Here is a 10,856-nt window from a genome sequence, read left to right on the forward strand (position 1 = left end):
CCCATCAATTGGACTCCGTTTGGTATTCCTTTTCTGTAAAAGTCAAAAACAGGGAAAAACAGAAACTGGCACTGGGCTCTAACTTAATAGGTTAGTCCCAAAATGATATGAAAGTGTATATAAATGCATATAAAACATCCTAGATTGATAATATAATAGCATGGAACAATCAAAAATTATAGATAGGTTGGAGACGTATCAGACACCTGGGTGGGCACAACCCACCAGGGCGCGCCAGCCCCCCCCCCCCCCCCGCTAGGCGCTCCGAGGTGGGTGTTGCCCACCTAGTGGCCTCGCTGACCTCCAAACCGATGCTATAAAATCTCATATTTCCAGGAAAAAAATCAAGGAGAATGATCTGGAGTCCGTTTGGGGCTCCGGGGAGGGGGATCTTCGATCTTCGTCATCACCAACACATCTCCATCGCCAATTCCATGATGATCCCCACCGGGAGTGAGTAATTCCTTCGTAGGCTCGCTGGTCGGTGAGGAGTTGGATGAGATTCTTCATGTAATCGAGTTAGTTTTGTTAGGGCTTGATCCCTAGTATCCACTATGTTTTGAGATTGATGTTGCTGTGACTTTGCCATGCTTAATGCTTGTCACTTTGGGCCCGGGTGCCATGATTTCAGATATGAACTGTTTATGTTATCATCATTATATCCATGTTCTAGATCCGATCTTGCAAATTATAGTCACCTACTACGTGTTATGATCTGGCAACCCCGGAGTGACAGAAGTCGGGACCAATCCCGGTGATGACCGTAGTTTGAGGAGTTCAGGTATTCACCGTGTGCTAATGCTTTGTTCCGGTTCTCTATTAAAAGGAGGCCTTAATATCCCTTAGTTTACAATAGGACCCCGCTGCCACGGGAGGGTAGGTCAAAAGATGTCATGCAATTTCTTTCCATAAGCACGTATGACTATTTATGGAATACATGACTACATTATATTTATGAACTGGAGCTAGTGCCGTATCGCCCTAGGTTATAACGGTCTCATGATGAATATCATCCAACGAGTCACCGATCCAATGCCTATGAATTTATCTTATATTGTTCTTGCTAAGTTACTACTTTTGCTACTGCTATTATTACTGCTACAATATCACTGCTATCACTGTTATTGTTACCATTACTATTGTTGTTATCATCAAAACTATCATACGACTGTCCTACTAATCACTTTGCTGCAGATAATTAATCTTCGGGTGTGGTTGAATTGATAACTCAGCTGTTAATACCTTCAAATATTCTTTGGCTCCCCTTGTGTCGAATCTATAAGTTTGGGTTGAATACTCTACCCTCGAAAACTATTGTGATCCCCTATACTTGTCGGTTATTGGAAGTGCAACTATCCCTAGCTAGTTTTGGTAATGATTAACAACATATAGCTCATTGAACTAATGCTATTTCAAGACAAATATTTCAGCAAAGTTCAATGATTGGCATAGCATGGATCAGGAATGTGGACCCCTCAAAATGCTAAGGACAAAAGATTGGCTAATGCTCTAAAGTTCAAGATTCTACATTTTATATTTCAGTGATCCAAGATCACATTGAGTCTATAGGAAAGCCAATACTATTAAAAGGGGATGAGGTGTTTCTTAATGGCTTGCTTGCTCAAAATGCTTAGTGATATGCTCCAAAAACCCTCAACCACTTTCTCATATCCACATATGTCCCAAACCAAAAGTCAAACTCGGCCCCACCGATTTGATCTATCCGGCGCCACCGAGTTCATTTGACATAGCCACTGCCAGAAACCCTAGTCTTTTCGGTCTCACCGATAGGGATTTCGGTCTCACCGAGATGGGATTGCAAACTCTCTGTTTCCCTTCGTAACATTTTGGTCTAACCGAGATGAGCGATCAGTCCCACCGAGTTTGCAATGTAAACTCTCTGTTTCCCTTTTGTAACATTTCGGTCCAACCGAAATGAGCGAATCGGTCCCACCGAGTTTGCCTCACCAACTCTCTAGTTAGCTTATTACCAAATATGGTTCCACCGAGTTTGTGTAATCGGTCAAACCGAGATTATGTTATGCCCTAACCCTAATGGAATCGGTCCCACCGAGTTGACATATCGGCCCACCGAAATGCCTAACGGTCACATAATGAACCAAATCGGTCCGACCGAGTTTTCTGATTCGGTCCCACCGAGATTGGTCAAGTGTGTGTAACGGTTAGATTTTGTGTGGAGGCTATATATACCCCTCCACCCTTTCTTCATTCGGCAAGAAAGCCATCAGAACAAACCTACACTTCCACCACACATTTTCTGAGAGAGAACCACCTACTCATGTGTTGAGACCAAGATATTCCAATCCTACCATATGAATCGTGATCTCTAGCCTTCCCCAAGTTGCTTTCCACTCAAATCATCTTTCCACCAAATCCAATCCTGTGAGCGAGAGTTGAGTGTTTGGGAGACTATCATTTGAAGCACAAGAGCAAGGAGTTCATCATCAACACACCATCTATTACCTTTTGGAGAGTGGTGTCTCCTAGATTGGTTATGTGTCACTTGGGAGCCTCCGACAAGATGGTAGAGTTGAACCAAGGAGTTTGTAAGGGCAAGGAGATCGCCTACTTCGTGAAGATCCACCCTAGTGAGGCAAGTCCATCGTGGGCGATGGCCATGATGGGATAGACAAGGTTGCTTCTTCATGGACCCTTCGTGGGTGGAGCCCTCCATGGACTCGCGCAGCTGTCACCCTCTGTGGGTTGAAGTCTCCATCAACGTGGATGTACGATAGCACCACCTATCGGAACCACGACAAAAGCATCTGTGTCTCCAATTGTGTTTGCATACTCCAATTCCATCCCTTTACCTTCTTGAAAGTGCATGCTTTACTTTCCGCTGCTCATATACTCATTACATGCTTGCTTGAATTGTATTGTGATTGCTTGACTTGTGCTAAGTTGCTAAAATTTGCCAAGATCTAAAATTGGGAAAAGGCTAGATTTTTATTTGGTCAAGTAGTCTAATCACCACCCCTCTAGACATACTTTCGATCCTATAATTGGTATCAGAGCTACGGTCTCCATTTGCCTTGATTTCCATAGCTTTTTGTGATCATAGCCTTGGTTTCACAACCTAGGAGAGTATGGCATCCAGCGAGGAAAATTACCACCGTAGAGGTCCTTACTTTGATGGTACTAATTTTGCTAGTTGAAAGCATAAGATGAAAATGCATATTCTTGGACATAACCCTGCCATTTGGGCTATTGTTTGTATTGGATTGCAAGGTTAATTCTTTGATGGGAGAGAACCGAACTGTGAAGCTAGCGCGGAAGAGTTGAAGATGCCGCAATACAATGCTCAAGCTTGCGATATCCTCTTCAACGGATTGTGCCCCGAAGAATTCAACAAAATCAGCCGTCTTGAGAATGCAAAGGAAATTTGGGACACTTTGATTGATATGCACGAAGGTACCGACTCTGTCAAGGAATCCAAATTGGATGTGCTTCAAAGTCAGTTTGACAAGTTCAAAATGAAGGATGGTGAAGGTGTCGCTGAAATTTACTCTAGGCTTGCTCTCATCACAAATGAGATTGCTGGCTTAGGAAGTGAAGTGATGACTGATAGGTTCATCATAAAGAAGATCCTAAGAGCTTTGTATGGAAAATATGATATTGTGTGCACATTGATCTAAATGATGCCCAATTACAAAGATCTCAAGCCAACAGAAGTCATTGGAAGAATTGTTGCTCATGAGATGTCACTGAAGGATAAAGAAGAGCTTCACAACAAGTCAAGTGGTGCTTACAAAGCCTCATGTGATGCTCCTACATCATCAAGTGAGAAACAAACCTTCAATGAAGAGTTGAGCATGATGGTGAAAAACTTCAACAAGTTCTATAAGAGTAGAAGCAAGGAAAGAAGTTCCAAGTCAAGGTCCTACAATGACAAAAGATCTTCGAGTCGTGAACGTAATTGCTACAATTGTGGAAGACCCGGACACTACTCTAATGAATGTATGGCTCCCTACAAAAGAAGAGAAGATTCTCCTAAAAGAAGAAGTAGAAGAGAAGAATCACCACCAAGAGAGAGAAGGAGTAGAGATGATCTTTATGAACGAAGAACTCCCGGAGAAGCAAGGATTCAGAAAGGAAGAACAAGTCATCAAAAAGCTACACAAAATGAAGACATCAACCTCATGTTGGTGAATGGGTATCCGGCTCCGACTCCAACCACCACTCCGAGAGAAGCTATCACTCCGACTCCGAATATACTCAAGATGAAGGTGTTGCCGGTCTAGCACTTCTGTCAACCAACTCCTATGACATATTTTGACTCACCAAATGAAGGAATTGGAAGATGCTTCATGGCTAAAGGCCCAAAGGTATCACATCCCGAGTACGTTGAGTTCAATAGTGATGAAGATGATTTGTTAGGTGATGATGATTTACTTGTTGACAACTCTAGTGATGAATACTACGATGAAACGTCAATTAATCATGCTAATCAAGATAAAGCGAATGACAATGATAAGGAGAAGATTGAGCATCTAACTAAAGAACTAAACACTCTTAAGTTAGCTCATGAAACTATCTAGGAAGATCATCGAGAACTTTTAAAGACTCATGAGAAGTTACACTTTGAAAAGTTCAACCTTGAGAAAGAGCATGAGTTCTTAAAAGCAATTGATGTCTACTACACAACCTTCTTCTTGTAGACGTTGTTGGGCCTCCAAGTGCAGAGGTTTGTAGGACAACAACAAATTTCCCTCAAGTGGATGACCTAAGGTTTATCAATCGGTGGGAGGCGTAGGATGAAGATGGTCTCTCTCAAACAACCCTGCAACCAAATAACAAAGAGTCTCTTGTGTCCCCAACACACCCAATACAATGGTAAATTGTATAGGTGCACTAGTTTGGCGAAGATGGTGATACAAGTGCAATATGGATGATAGATATGAGTATTTGTAATCTGAAAATATTAAAACAGCAAGGTAACTAATGATAACAGTGAGCGTAAACGGTATTGCAATGGTAGGAAACAAGGCCTAAGGTTTATACTTTCACTAGTGCAAGTTCTTTCAACAATAATAACATAACTAGATCATATAACTATCCCTCAACATGCAACAAAGAGTCACTCCAAAGTGACTAATAGCGGCGAACAAACATAGAGATTATTGTAGAGTATGAAACCACCTCAAAGTTATCCTTTCTGATCGATATATTCAAGAGTCCGTAGTAAAATAGCATGAAGCTATTCTTTCTATTCGATCTATCATAGAGTTCATACTAGAACAACACCTTAAGACACAAATCAACCAAAACCCTAATGTCACCTAGATACTCCAATGTCACCTCAAGTATCCGTGGGCATGATTATACAATATGCATCACATAATCTCAGATTCATCTATCCAACCAACACAAAGTACTTCAAAGAGTGCCCAAAGTTTCCACCGAAAAGTCAAGATGAAAACGTGTGCCAACCCCTATGCATAAGTTCACAAGGTCACTGAACCCGCAAGTTGATCACCAAAATGTACATCAAGTAGATCACGTGAATATCCCATTGTCACCACAGATAAGAACATGCAAGACATACATAAAGTGTTCTCAAATCCTTAAAGACTCAATCCGATAAGATAACTTCAAAGGGAAAAATCAATCCATTACAAGAAAGTAGAGGGGGAGAAACATCATAAGATCCAACTATAATAGCAAAGCTCGCGGTACATCAAGATCGTGCCAAATCTAGAAAACGAGAGAGAGAGAGAGAGAGAGAGAGAGAGATCAAACACATAGCTACTGGTACATACCCTCAGCCCCGAGGGTGAACTACTCCTTCCTCGTCATGGAGAGCGCCAGGATGATGAAGATGGCCACCGGTGAGGGATCCCCCCTTCGGCAGGGTGCCGGAACAGGGTCCCGATTGGTTTTTGGTGGCTATAGAGGCTTGCGGAGGCGGAACTCCCGATCTAGGCTATTTTCTGGAGGTTTCAGTATTTACATGAATTTTTGGCGTAGGTCTCACGTTCAGGGCGGTCTCCGGGCTGTCCACGAGGCAGGGGGTGCTCCCTAGGGGGGGCGCCCTCCATCCTCGTGGGCAGCCCAGGACTCTTATGGCCCAACTCCTGCACTCCAGGGAGCTTTTTTGGGTCCATAAAATTTGTCAAAAATTGGCACGTCAATTGAACTCCGTTTGGTATTCCTTTTCTGTAAAACTCAAAAACAAGGAAAAAATAGAAACTGGCACTGGGCTCAAGGTTAATAGGTTAGTCCCAAAAATCATATAAAATACCATATAAATGCATATAAAACATCCTAGATGGATAATATAATAGCATGGAACAATCAAAAATTATAGATACGTTGGCGACGTATCAAGCATCCCCAAGCTTAATTCCTGCTCGTCCTCGAGTAGGTAAATGATAAAAACAGAATTTTTGATGTGGAAAGCTACCTAGCATATTTCTCAATGTAATTTTCTTTATTGTGGCATGAATTTTCAGATCGAAAAGATTCAAGATAAAAGTTTAATATTGGCATAAAAATAGTAATACTTCAAGCATAGTAACAAAGTAATCATGTCTTCTCAAAATAACATGGCCAAAGAAAGCTAACCCTACAAAATCATATAGTCTGGCTATGCTCTATCTTCATCACACAAAGTATTTAATCATGCACAACCCCGATGACAAGCCAAGCAATTGTTTCATACTTTTGATTTTCTCAAAAAAATTCAATCTTCACGCAATACATGAGCGTGAGCCATGGACATAGCACTATATGTGGAATAGGATGGTGGTTGTGGAGAAGACAAAACAGGAGAAGATAGTCTCACATCAACTAGGTGTATCAACGGGCTATGGAGATGCCCATTAATAGATATCGATGTGAGTGAGTAGGGATTGCCATGCAACGGATGCACTAGAGCTATAAGTGTATGAAAGCTCAAAAAGAAACTAAGTGGGTGTGCATCCAACTTGCTTGCTGATGTCTACTACACAACCTTCTTCTTGTAGACGTTGTTGGGCCTCCGAGTGCATAGGTTTGTAGGACAGTAGAAAATTTCCCTCAAGTGGATGACCTAAGGTTTATCAATCCGTGGGAGGCGTAGGATGAAGATGGTCTCTCTCAAACAACCCTGCAACCAAATAACAAAGAGTCTCTTTGTCCCCAACACACCCAATACGATGGTAGATTGTATAGGTGCACTAGTTCGGCGAAGAGATGGTGATACAAGTGCAATATGGATGGTAGATAAAGGTTTTTGTAATCTAAAATTATAAAAACAGCAAGGTAATGAGTGATAAAAGTGAGCGTAAACGGTATTGCAATGGTAAGAAACAAGGCCTAAAGTTCATACTTTCACTAGTGCAAGTTCTCTCAACAATAATAACATAATTGGATCACATAACAATCCCTCAACATGCAACAAAGAGTCACTCCAAAGCCACTACTAGCGGAGAACAAACGAAGAGATTATGGTAGGGTACGAAACCACCTCAAAGTTATCCTTTTTGATCTATCTATTCAAGAGTCCGTAGTAAAATAACATGAAGCTATTCTTTCCGTTCAATCTATCATAGAGTTCATACTAGAATAACACCTTAAGACACAAATCAACCAAAACCCTAATGTCACCTAGATACTCCATTGTCACCTCAAGTATCCGTGGGCATGATTATACGTTATGCATCACTCAATCTCAGATTCATCTATTCAACCAACACAAGGTACTTCAAAGAGTGCCCCAAAGTTTCTACCGGAGAGTCAAGACGAAAACGTGTGCCAACCCCTATGCATAGATTCCCAAGGTCAAGGAACCCCCAAGTTGATCACCAAAACATACATCAAGTTGATCACGTGAATATCCCATTGTCACCACAGATAAGCACGGCAAGACATACATCAAGTGTTCTCAAATCCTTAAAGACTCAATCCGATAAGATAACTTCAAAGGGAAAAATCAATCCATTACAAGAGAGTAGAGGGGGAGAAACATCATAAGATCCAACTATAATAGCAAAGCTTGCAATACATCAAGATCATGCCATAGAGAGAACACGAGAGAGAGAGAGAGATCAAACACATAGCTACTGGTACATACCCTCGGCCCCGAGGGTGAACTACTCCCTCCTCAGGATGGAGAGCGTCGGGATGATGAAGATGGCCACCGGTGAGGGATTCCCCCTCCGGCAGGGTGCCGGAACAGGGTCCCGATTGACTTTTGGTGGTTACAGAGGTTTGCGGCAGCGGAACGCCCGATCTATCTTTGTTTTCTATGTTTTTTAGGGTATATGGCATTATATATGTGAAAGAAGTTGGTCAGGGGGTGCTCAAGCGGCCCAGGAGACAGGGGCACGCCCTATAGAGGGGGGCGCCCTCCTATCTCGTGGCCTCCTCGAGGCTCTTCTGACGTGAACTCCAAGTCTCCCGGATCATATTCTTCCCAAAAATCATGCCCCCGAAGGTTTCATTCCGTTTGGACTCCGTTTGATATTCCTTTTCTTCGAAACACTGAAATAGGCCAGAAAACAGCAATATGGGCTGGGCCTCCGGTTAGTAGGTTAGTCCCAAAAGTAATATAAAAGTGTATAATAAAGCCCGTAATCATCCAAAACAGATAATAAAATAGCATGAATGCTTCATAAATTATAGATACGTTGGAGACGTATCAGCATCTCCAAGCTTAATTCCTGCTCGTCCTTGAGTAGGTAAATGATAAAAGAAAGAATTTATGAAGTGTGAATGCTAGCAGGTACACAAGTTTGATCAATGATAATTTCCATCACCTTTTCTAGCATGTTTATATGTCATAACAGTAGTTCATCTCATAAAACTTTTCATGATCAAGTAACAAGCTATTCACATGTTAAAGCATAGACCATAAACTTTCTTCAAAACTGGCAAACTTCATTCTTAGTCATCAAACAATTGCAATTCATCTTACTTTCAGGAAGGTTCTATTTCAGAGCTTTGATTTAGCAAACTCCACATACTCAACTATCATATAGTCTTCCACAATTGCTAACACTCACACAATACTTATGGTTATGGAGTTTTAATTGGACACTGAGAAAGATAGGGGCTTATAGTGTTGCCTCCAAACGTATCACCTTTGGGTGATGTCAACAATAATAGTTCATGCTAACTTACATTCAATTGGATATATATATTAGGATCACCGCAACACAAAGTGCTTGCCAAAGGATAAAAGGAAAAAGGGAAAGGTGAAGATCACCTTGACTCTTGCATAAAGTAAATGACATAAAGTAAAAGACATGCCCTTCGCAGAGGGAAGCAGAGGTTGTCATGCGCTTTTAGGGTTGGATACACAAAATCTTAATGTGAAAGAATGTCACTTTATATTGCCACTTGTATATGGACCTTTATTATGCAGTCCGTCGCTTTTATTGCTTCCATAACAAGATCGTACAAAGCTAATTTTCTCCGCACTAATAAGTCATGCATATTTAGAGAGCAATTTTTATTGCTTGCACCGATGACAACTTACTTGAAGGATCTTACTCAATCCATAGGTAGGTATGGTGGAGTCTCATGGCAAAAACTGGGTTTAAGGATATTTGGAAGCACACGTAGTATCTCTACTTGGTGCAAGGAATTTTGGCTAGCATGAGGGGGAAAGGCAAGCTCAACATGTTTGAATGATCCATGACAATATACTTTAACTGAGATGTGAGGAAACATAACCCATTATGTTGTCTTCCTTGTCCAACATCAACTATTTAGCATGTCATACTTAATGAGTACTCACAATCATAAAAGATGTCTAAGATAGTATATTTATATGTGAAATCTCTCTTCCTTCAATATTCTTTCATGAATTGTTCAAATGACCAATACAATGCTTGCTAACCTTCAATAAATTTACAACCTCTACTTCTTAGATGTGAAGTCATTACTCCCCATGGGATAAGAAAATGAGACATATATAATTTCATATTTATGACATTCAACTCATTCAACCATTTACTCATAGGATATAAGTGAAGCACACGAGTAAATGACAAACTACTCCAAAAAGATATAAGTGAAGATCAATAAGTAGTTAAATAATTATGTAACTATGTGAAGACTCTATCTAATTTAAGAATTTCAGATCTTGGTATTTTATCCAAACAGCAAGCAATGCAAAATAAAATGGCATTGCAAGGATAGCACGACTCATGTGAAGAAGCAAAAAAAACTTAGGCTCGACCGATACTAACCGTTAATTGTTGAAGAAGAAAGGTGGGATGCCTACCGGGGCATCCCCAAGCTTAGATGCTTGAGACTTCTTGGAATATTATCTTGGGGTGCCTTGGGCATCCCCAATCTTGAGCTTTTGTGTCTCCTTAATTCCTTTTATATCTCGGTTTCCTAAATCTCAAAAACTTCATCCACAACAAACTCAACAAGAACTCGTGAGATAAGTTAGTATAAAATAATGCAAAAACCTTATCTTCTTCTACTGTAACAAATCACTAAGATTATTATTAAACATTAATACTAAATGTCTCTTCATATTTAATACTCCTATCCTCAAATAGAATCATTAAACAAGCAAACATATGCAAACAATGCAAACATAACAGCAATCTGCCAAAACAGTATAGTCTATAAAGAATGCAAGATTCATCATACTTCCCTAACTCCAAAAATTATAAGAAACATACTAAGCTGTAGAAGATTTATCAGAGATCATTATGGAAAAAGATTCAACATTATATCACTCTCTGACTTTTCTAAGGAATTTTTGCAACAGCGGTAAACTTTCTGTTTTCAAACAGCAACATGTATACATGCAAAATAAGCATGGTAAAGGCTATCCTTGACATTTTTATTAAAAATATAGATGCAAAACATTATTATAAATAATATAAAGAAGA

Source organism: Triticum aestivum, chromosome 6B, assembly GCF_018294505.1.
Source record: "Triticum aestivum cultivar Chinese Spring chromosome 6B, IWGSC CS RefSeq v2.1, whole genome shotgun sequence".
NCBI lineage: Eukaryota > Viridiplantae > Streptophyta > Magnoliopsida > Poales > Poaceae > Triticum > Triticum aestivum.